General features: G+C 46.8%; 1 pseudogene; it reads left to right on the top strand.

Moving 5' to 3' along the window:
• The first annotated feature begins 503 nt into the window (after nucleotides 1-503).
• Nucleotides 504-617, top strand: LOC137529179 (U2 spliceosomal RNA; annotated as a pseudogene).
• Nucleotides 618-9,428: the final 8,811 nt, after the last annotated feature.

Raw genomic sequence — 9,428 nt, 5'->3', positions numbered from 1 at the left:
TGATAATTTTCAAAAAAACTAAACAAAGTCAGCAGGTGTCAGGCTGCCAGCAGCAGCAGGCCTGCCTGCCATTTGTGGTGGGGGTGGTGTCACCCAACTCCAATGCAGAGTCACGCAGTGGAGGCTTGCCGCCAGTTTCCATTGATGTTCAGTGGGTGGCAGGTGGGCAGCAGGCCTGCCTGCCATTTGTGGTGGGGGTGGTGTCACCCAACTCCAATGCAGAGCCACGCAGTGGAGACTTGCAAACAATGGAACGCTTCTCTGCCTTTTTGACTAAGATCAAGTGTAGAATCAGTTTTCATAAGTTTCAGGGAAAGGTAGGTTGTTGAAAAAAAAACTTGAAAGTTATTTATGTATAGATTTGTTAGTAAGAAAAACAACTTCATTTATAAAAAATAAAAACATTTCAAGGTAATAATTTCAATGATAATAGACATTCATGGTGGGGGTGTTGTCACCCAACTCCAATGCAGGTCCACCCAGTGGAGACTTGCAAGCAATGGAATGCTTCTCTGCCTTTTTGGCTAAGATCAAGTGTAGTATCAGTTTTCATAACTTTCAGGGAAAGGTAGGTTATTGAAAAAAAACCTTGAAAGTTATTTATGTATAGATTTGTTAGGAAGAGGACGGTGCGTCAAGGAGGTTCTGTGCGGAAGCTGAGGAAGATGAGGTGTTCTGTGTTAAATGGTCAACTAGGTCCTCACAATCTTGGGGGTTGAGGGTACGTGCCTTCTGAACACTGTACTTTGGTTGAGAGCTGCACGAAATCACACCAGCACGACCTCAAAAATACCTGTGGGATTGCCTGCCTCTGCCTGTTATTTTTTACATATTGGGGGCATGCAGTACTACTAACAATATTCAATAGTGGTACACAGTGTGTGTAAACACAAAGAGGCACACAATCAGTGTCAAATACACAGCAGCTGTGTGTGTGTGTGTGTGTGTGTGTGTGTGTGTGTGTGTATCACAGGGCTGTGTACTTTAACACGCACACAGAGATATCCTATAGTACTTTCAATCACAAATACAGTTGCAAGCTAAGCACTGCTTATGATGCATAGACATGGCTTGAACCTCCGATTTTAGGTTCGCGAACCTCAAACGCGAACTTGCGAAAAAGGTTGCGAAGCGGGGAACATCGCAAAATGCAATAGACTTTAATGGGCAGGTGAACTTTCAAAACTACAAACACTAATTCTGGCCACAAAAGTCATGGAAAATATGTTTCAAGGGGTCTAACACCTGGAGGGGGGCATGGCGGAGTGGGATACATGCCAAAAGTCCCGGGGAAAATTACGGATTTGACGCACAGCAGGGTTTTAAGGGCAGAAATCACGGCTAAATTGGAGTCATAAAGTGCTTTAACCTCCTTGCCGGTTATCCCGAGCTCAGCTCGGGGTAACCTGCGCAGGTGGATTTCTCAGGCCCCACTGGGCCGATTTGCATATTTGTTTTTGTTACAAGCAGCTAGCACTTTGCTAGCTGCTTGTAACTTCCGATCGCCGCCGCAATCCGCCGCGCCGAGCCGCCTCCCCCCCTGGCCCCAATCATGGCCAGGCAGCGCTGAGGGGTGGATTGGGATTCCCTATGACGTCCCGACGTCGATGACGTCATCCCGCCCCGTCGCCATGGCGACCGGGGAAGCCCAGCAGGAAATCCCATTCTGAACGGGATTTCCTGCTTACTCCGATCGCCGGAAGCGATCGGAGTGGCTGCAGAGCTGCTGCTGCTCAGCGGCTATCATGTAGTGAGCCCTGGGCTACATGATTTAAAAAAAAAAGTGCTGCGCTGCCTCCTTGCCGGTGGAATTAGACCGGCAAGGAGGTTAAAACATCTTGCATGTGTATACATCAATCAGGTAGTGTATTTAGTGTACTGCTTCACACTGACAGACCAAACTCAATGTGTAACGCACCGCAAACAGCTGTTTGTGTAGTGAGGGCCGTGCTGGACTGGTGGGCACCATGGCGAGAGTGCAGGTGATGGCAGTTTTCTAGCCCATATGGTCGGGCTGAGGTAGCTCAATTACAGAACAACAGTGACTGAGTGTCCAGCTGATCAAATTTGGTCTGTCCACAATGAAGCAACAACCTTATTATCTTGGGTCAGGTGTGCCCCCCAACACACTGATATAGCCGGTCATTGCTTCATTGTGATACGCAAGCCCCTTCACCGCGGCAAGGTAACGATCATGAAGGGGAATTGACACATGTACATGCCTTTTGTTTTGATGTTGCAGCCGCAGTGCAGCCAGAAAAATTAGGCAGGCATGTACACGCACCAGAAAAATTATTATAGCTTAAAAATTCAGGAATCCTCCTGGAGTCCTGGACCCTGTTGGTGGTGGCGTAGAAGCCAGTCAAGGGGCCTGCAGGCAGAGATGCTGTGTGGGGACCGACTTAGCTTTGGGGCAGGCAGTCACACGGCGTGCAAGCAGAGATTCTGTGTGTGGGGACTGACTTAGTCTTCGGGCAGGCCTGACCTGCTTTGCAGACCAGACATCCGTGGTCAGATGGACCCTTGACCCAATGCTGTGTGCCAGAGATGACACCACTTGCCTTTTAACATCACGGTACAATTTGGGTATCACCTTTTTTGATAAATAATTGCGGCCTGGTATCTTTCACTGCGGTGTGTGGCTTTGCTTTTGTGTGCTGCTTTTCCTCAGGTGGTCATCCCATTGCAGTTTGTGCTTTTCATCATGTGCCTTCGTAAGGCAGTTGTCCCTACGCGGGTCTTGGTCTTTCCACGGCTCAATTTTTGGTGGCAGAGAGTACAGATTGCATCGCTCTCATCTGAGGCAGACACACAAAACAATTTCCACACCGCTGAGCCCTTGGATGAGGGCAATTTGGTGATGGCTGCTGACTTAGTGTTAAGTGGGGTGCCGGAATCAGAGCAGGAGGAGGAAGATATGTCACGCTTCCGTGCGGAAGCTGAGGAAGATGAGGTGTTCTGTGTTAAATAGTCACTGTGTCCTGACAATATGGGGGGTTGATGGCACGTGCCTTCTTCTGAACACTGTTCTTTAGTCGAGGGCCGCACAAAATCACAACAGCACGACCTCGAACAGACCTGCCGGGTGGCTTGCCTCTGGCTCTGCCTGTCGTTTAGTCCATATGGGGGGGGGGGGGAAGAAGTGAAAGGTATGCACTGACTTGACTAATACAATGTGCAGTCACACAGATGCAGTGAAAGGTATGCACTGGCTGCTGGTATAATACAATGTGCAGTCACACAGATGCAGTGAAAGGTACTGACTGCTGGTATAATACAATGTGCAGTCACACAGATGCAGTGAGAGGTATACACTGACTTCTGTATAATGATGAGACAAATACACTTGAAATCCTATAACGAGAACCTGTTATGGAGGACAAGTCTGCCATCCATTCAAGTGAAAGGTATGCACTGACTGGTATAATGCAATGTGCAGTCACACAGGTGCAGTGAAAATAGATGCACTGACTGCTAGTAGAACAATGTGCCATCACACAGGTGCAGTGAAAGGTGTGCAGTGACTGCTGGTAGAACCATGTGCAGTCACACAGATGCAGTAAAAGGTATGCAGTGACTGCTGGTAGAACAATGTGCAGTCACACAGGTGCAGTGAAAGGTATGCAGTGACTGTTGGTAGAACTATGTGCAGTCACACAGGTGCAGTGAAAGGTATGCAGTGACTGGTGGTAGAACAATGTGCAGTCACACAGGTGCAGTGAAAGGTATGCAGTGACTGCTGGAAGAACAATGTGCAGTCACACAGGTGCAGTGAAAGGTATGCAGTGACTGCTGGTAGAACAATGTGCAGTCACACAGGTGCAGTGAAAGGTATGCAGTGACTGCTGGTAGAACAATGTGCAGTCACACAGGTGCAGTGAAAGGTATGCAGTGACTGCTGGTAGAACAATGTGCAGTCACACAGATGCAGTGAAAGGTACTGACTGCGGGTATAATACAATGTGCAGTCACAAAGATGCAGTGAAAGGTATACACTGACTGCTGTATCATGATGAGACAAATACACTTGAAATCCTATAACATGAATCTGTTATGGAGGGCAAGTCTGCCATCCATTCAAGTGAAAGGTATGCACTGACTGGTATAATGCAATGCGCAGTCACACAGGTGCAGTGAAAATGGATGCACTGACTGCTGGTACAACCATGTGCAGTCACACAGGTGCAGTAAAAGGTATGCAGTGACTGCTGGTAGAACCATGTGCCTTCACACAGGTGCAGTGAAAGGTATGCAGTGACTGCTGGTAGAACCATGTGCCGTCACACAGGTGCAGTGAAACGTATGCAGTGAGTATTGGTAGAACAATGTACAGTCACACAGGTGCAGTGAAAGGTATGTTGGTAGAACAATGTGCAGTCACACAGGTGCAGGGAAAGGTATGCAGTGACTGCTGGTAGAACAATGTGCAGTCACACAGGTGCAGTGAAAGGTATGCAGTGACTGCTGGTAGAACAATGTGCAGTCACAGAGGTGCAGTGAAAGGTATGCAGTGACTGCTGGTAGAACAATGTGCAGTCACACAGGTGCAGGGAAAGGTATGCAGTGACTGCTGGTAGAACAATGTGCGGTCACACAGGTGCAGTGAAAAGCTATGCAGTGACTGCTGGTAGAACAATGGGCAGTCACACAGATGCAGTGACAGGTACTGACTGCGGGTATAATACAATGTGCAGTCACACAGATGCAGTGAAAGGTATACACTGACTGCTGTATCATGATGAGACAAATACACTTGAAATCCTATAACAAGAATCTGTTATGGAGGGCAAGTCTGCAATCCATTCAAGTGAAAGGTATGCACTGACTGGTATAATGCAATGTGCAGTCACACAGGTGCAGTGAAAATGGATGCACTGACTGCTGGTAGAACCATGTGCAGTCACACAGGTGCAGTGAAAGGTATGCAGTGACTGCTGGTAGAACCATGTGCAGTCACACAGGTGCAGTTAAAGGTATGCAGTGACTGCTGGTAGAACCATGTGCCGTCACACAGGTACAGTGAAAGGTATGCAGTGACTGCTGGTAGAACCATGTGCAGTCACACAGGTGCAGTGAAAGGTATGCAGTGACTGCTGGTAGAACTATGTGCAGTCACACAGGTGCAGTTAAAGGTATGCAGTGACTGCTGTTAGAACCATGTGACGTCACACAGGTACAGTGAAAGGTATGCAGTGACTGCTGGTAGAACCATGTGCAGTCACACAGGTGCAGTGAAAGGTATGCAGTGACTGCTGGTAGAACCATGTGCCAGCACACAGGTGCAGTGAAAGGAATGCAGTGACTGCTGGTAGAACAATGTGCAGTCACACAGGTGCAGGGAAAGGTATGCAGTGACTGCTGATAGAACAATGTGCAGTCACACAGGTGCAGTGAAAAGGTATGCAGTGACTGCTGGTAGAACAATGTGCAGTCACACAGGTGCAGTGAAAAGGTATGCAGTGACTGCTGGTAGAACAATGTGCAGTCACACAGGTGCAGTGAAAGGTATGCAGTGACTGCTGGTAGAACTATGTGCAGTCACACAGGTGCAGTGAAAGGTATGCAGTGACTGCTGGTAGAACTATGTGCAGTCACACAGGTGCAGTGAAAGGTATGCAGTGACTGCTGGTAGAACAATGTGCAGTCACACAGGTGCAGTAAAACGTATGCAGTGAGTATTGGTAGAACAATGTACAGTCACACAAGTGCAGTGAAAGGTATGTTGGTAGAACAATGTGCAGTCACACAGGTGCAGTGAAAGGTATGCAGTGACTGCTGGTAGAACTATGTGCAGTCACACAGGTGCAGTGAAAGGTATGCAGTGACTGCTGGTAGAACCATGTGCCGTCACACAGGTGCAGTGAAACGTATGCAGTGAGTATTGGTAGAACAATGTACAGTCACACAGGTGCAGTGAAAGGTATGTTGGTAGAACAATGTGCAGTCACACAGGTGCAGGGAAAGGTATGCAGTGACTGCTGGTAGAACAATGTGCAGTCACACAGGTGCAGTGAAAGGTATGCAGTGACTGCTGGTAGAACAATGTGCAGTCACAGAGGTGCAGTGAAAGGTATGCAGTGACTGCTGGTAGAACAATGTGCAGTCACACAGGTGCAGGGAAAGGTATGCAGTGACTGCTGGTAGAACAATGTGCGGTCACACAGGTGCAGTGAAAAGCTATGCAGTGACTGCTGGTAGAACAATGGGCAGTCACACAGATGCAGTGACAGGTACTGACTGCGGGTATAATACAATGTGCAGTCACACAGATGCAGTGAAAGGTATACACTGACTGCTGTATCATGATGAGACAAATACACTTGAAATCCTATAACAAGAATCTGTTATGGAGGGCAAGTCTGCCATCCATTCAAGTGAAAGGTATGCACTGACTGGTATAATGCAATGAGCAGTCACACAGGTGCAGTGAAAATGGATGCACTGACTGCTGGTAGAACCATGTGCAGTCACACAGGTGCAGTGAAAGGTATGCAGTGACTGCTGGTAGAACCATGTGCAGTCACACAGGTGCAGTTAAAGGTATGCAGTGACTGCTGGTAGAACCATGTGCCGTCACACAGGTACAGTGAAAGGTATGCAGTGACTGCTGGTAGAACCATGTGCAGTCACACAGGTGCAGTGAAAGGTATGCAGTGACTGCTGGTAGAACCATGTGCAGTCACACAGGTGCAGTTAAAGGTATGCAGTGACTGCTGGTAGAACCATGTGCCGTCACACAGGTGCAGTGAAAGGTATGCAGTGACTGCTGGTAGAACCATGTGCAGTCACACAGGTGCAGTTAAAGGTATGCAGTGACTGCTGGTAGAACCATGTGCCGTCACACAGGTACAGTGAAAGGTATGCAGTGACTGCTGGTAGAACCATGTGCAGTCACACAGGTGCAGTGAAAGGTATGCAGTGACTGCTGGTAGAACCATGTGCAGTCACACAGGTGCAGTTAAAGGTATGCAGTGACTGCTGGTAGAACCATGTGCCGTCACACAGGTACAGTGAAAGGTATGCAGTGACTGCTGGTAGAACCATGTGCAGTCACACAGGTGCAGTGAAAGGTATGCAGTGACTGCTGGTAGAACCATGTGCCAGCACACAGGTGCAGTGAAAGGAATGCAGTGACTGCTGGTAGAACAATGTGCAGTCACACAGGTGCAGGGAATGGTATGCAGTGACTGCTGATAGAACAATGTGCAGTCACACAGGTGCAGTGAAAAGGTATGCAGTGACTGCTGGTAGGACAATGTGCAGTCACACAGGTGCAGTGAAAAGGTATGCAGTGACTGCTGGTAGAACAATGTGCAGTCACACAGGTGCAGTGAAAAGGTATGCAGTGACTGCTGGTAGAACTATGTGCAGTCACACAGGTGCAGTGAAAGGTATGCAGTGACTGCTGGTAGAACTATGTGCAGTCACACAGGTGCAGTGAAAGGTATGCAGTGACTGCTGGTAGAACAATGTGCAGTCACACAGGTGCAGTAAAACGTATGCAGTGAGTATTGGTAGAACAATGTACAGTCACACAGGTGCAGTGAAAGGTATGTTGGTAGAACAATGTGCAGTCACACAGGTGCAGTGAAAGGTATGCAGTGACTGCTGGTAGAACTATGTGCAGTCACACAGGTGCAGTGAAAGGTATGCAGTGACTGCTGGTAGAACTATGTGCAGTCACACAGGTGCAGTGAAAGGTATGCAGTGACTGCTGGTAGAATCATGTGCAGTCACACAGCTGCAGTGAAAGGTATGCAGTGACTGCTGGTATAACAATGTGCAGTCACATAGGTGCAGTGAAAGGTATGCAGTGACTGGTATTATAATACAATGTGCAGCAGTCACACAGGTGCAGTGAAAAGGTATGCAGTGACTGGTATACAAAACAACATGCTGTCACACAGATGCAGTGAAAAGTATGCAGTGACTGGTATTATAATACAATGTACAGCAGTCACACAGGTGCAGTGAAAAGGTAGGCATTGAATGTGCTGGGCCTGGCACAGTATAGTAATTAGCAAGGGCCAGCTGCGACAGACAGGGCTGTATATGCAGTGTCAGTGTGTCACTCAAAAAAAAACAACAACACATCACAAGAACATTAGCTCTCAAAAGAGCTGTTTTGGGGTGTTTTTTGTCTGCTGACTGTGATGTAGAGGGTCAAAGTTTAGCCCAATAATGTAGTATAGGAAGCAGGTTGAACTCCCATAAAGTTTGCGTTTCGACGCGAACGCGAACCCGCGTTGTTCGGGCCATCTCTAATGATGCACAGTGTTCTGGCTTGCTTGCAATAGTTAGAAGAGTATCGTAGAACTACAAGAGCCAGCAACTGACTGTGGCCTGTATGCAGTGTGTAACCCACACAGATATCAATAACAGATACAGTTGGAAGCTAAGCACAACTTATGATGATAGACAGGGTGCTGGCTTGTAATAGATAGAGGAGAATAGTAGAACTGCAAGTCCCAGCAATGACCGTGGCCTGGCCTGTATGCAGGGTCACACACACAGACGAATAGAACAATAAGAGCCCTTTAAAAGTGCTTTTGTTTTGGGGTGCTTTGAGCAATAAAGAATAACCTAGCTAACTGTCTATGTCTCTCTGTGGCCTGTATGCAATGTGTCACCCACAAAGAGAGCTATGCTTTAGTAAGATCAATCACACATTTGCAGTGGAAAGATATGCACTGGTCTAATACACTGTGCAGTCACACAGATGCAGTGGAAATATTTGCACTAGTCTAATACAGTGTGCAGCCACACAGATGCAGTGGAAAGATATGCACTGCTTAAACATACAAGGAAAGAAGCCCAGTAACAAGACTATTGTAATGTTCAATCACAACTCATATAATCTCAATACGTAGCAAAAAATCTTTATTTTGGGACTTATCCATACAAACACTACAAATAATTAAAAACAATGTTAAAACCCCTTTCTTAATCCAATTCAATTGTAATTGGAAATCACTATAGCAGCAGAAAAAAGTGATACAATGTCTGTGCGGTGATGGTTGTGCAAGGGAAAGCACAGCCCGACAATAACAATTAGAAACACAGAAATATCTGTATCAATGTGAATGAATAGATAAATAAATAAATTACCTACACACTAAAAATATACAGAAAAAAAGGGTATCAAAATATATGTTCCCATATGTATGGGAACATATGAACTGAGTATATATTTTGATACCCCTTTTTCTGTATATTTGTAGTGTGTAGGTAATTTATTTATTTATCTATTCATTTACATTGACACAGATATTTCTGTGTTTGCAATTGTTATTGTTGGGCTGTGCTTTCCCTTGCTCAACCATCACTGCACAGACATTGGGCTTGAGTCACAAAGCGGTGCTAACCCAGTTAGAGACTTTAGGGGCTCGATTTAGTAAACGGTGCAAACCCAGTTAGCACGCCTAAAG

This window comes from Hyperolius riggenbachi, chromosome 8, assembly GCF_040937935.1.
Source record: "Hyperolius riggenbachi isolate aHypRig1 chromosome 8, aHypRig1.pri, whole genome shotgun sequence".
Classification (NCBI taxonomy): Eukaryota; Metazoa; Chordata; class Amphibia; order Anura; family Hyperoliidae; genus Hyperolius; species Hyperolius riggenbachi.
This window is presented reverse-complemented; position numbering and strand designations above follow the sequence as displayed.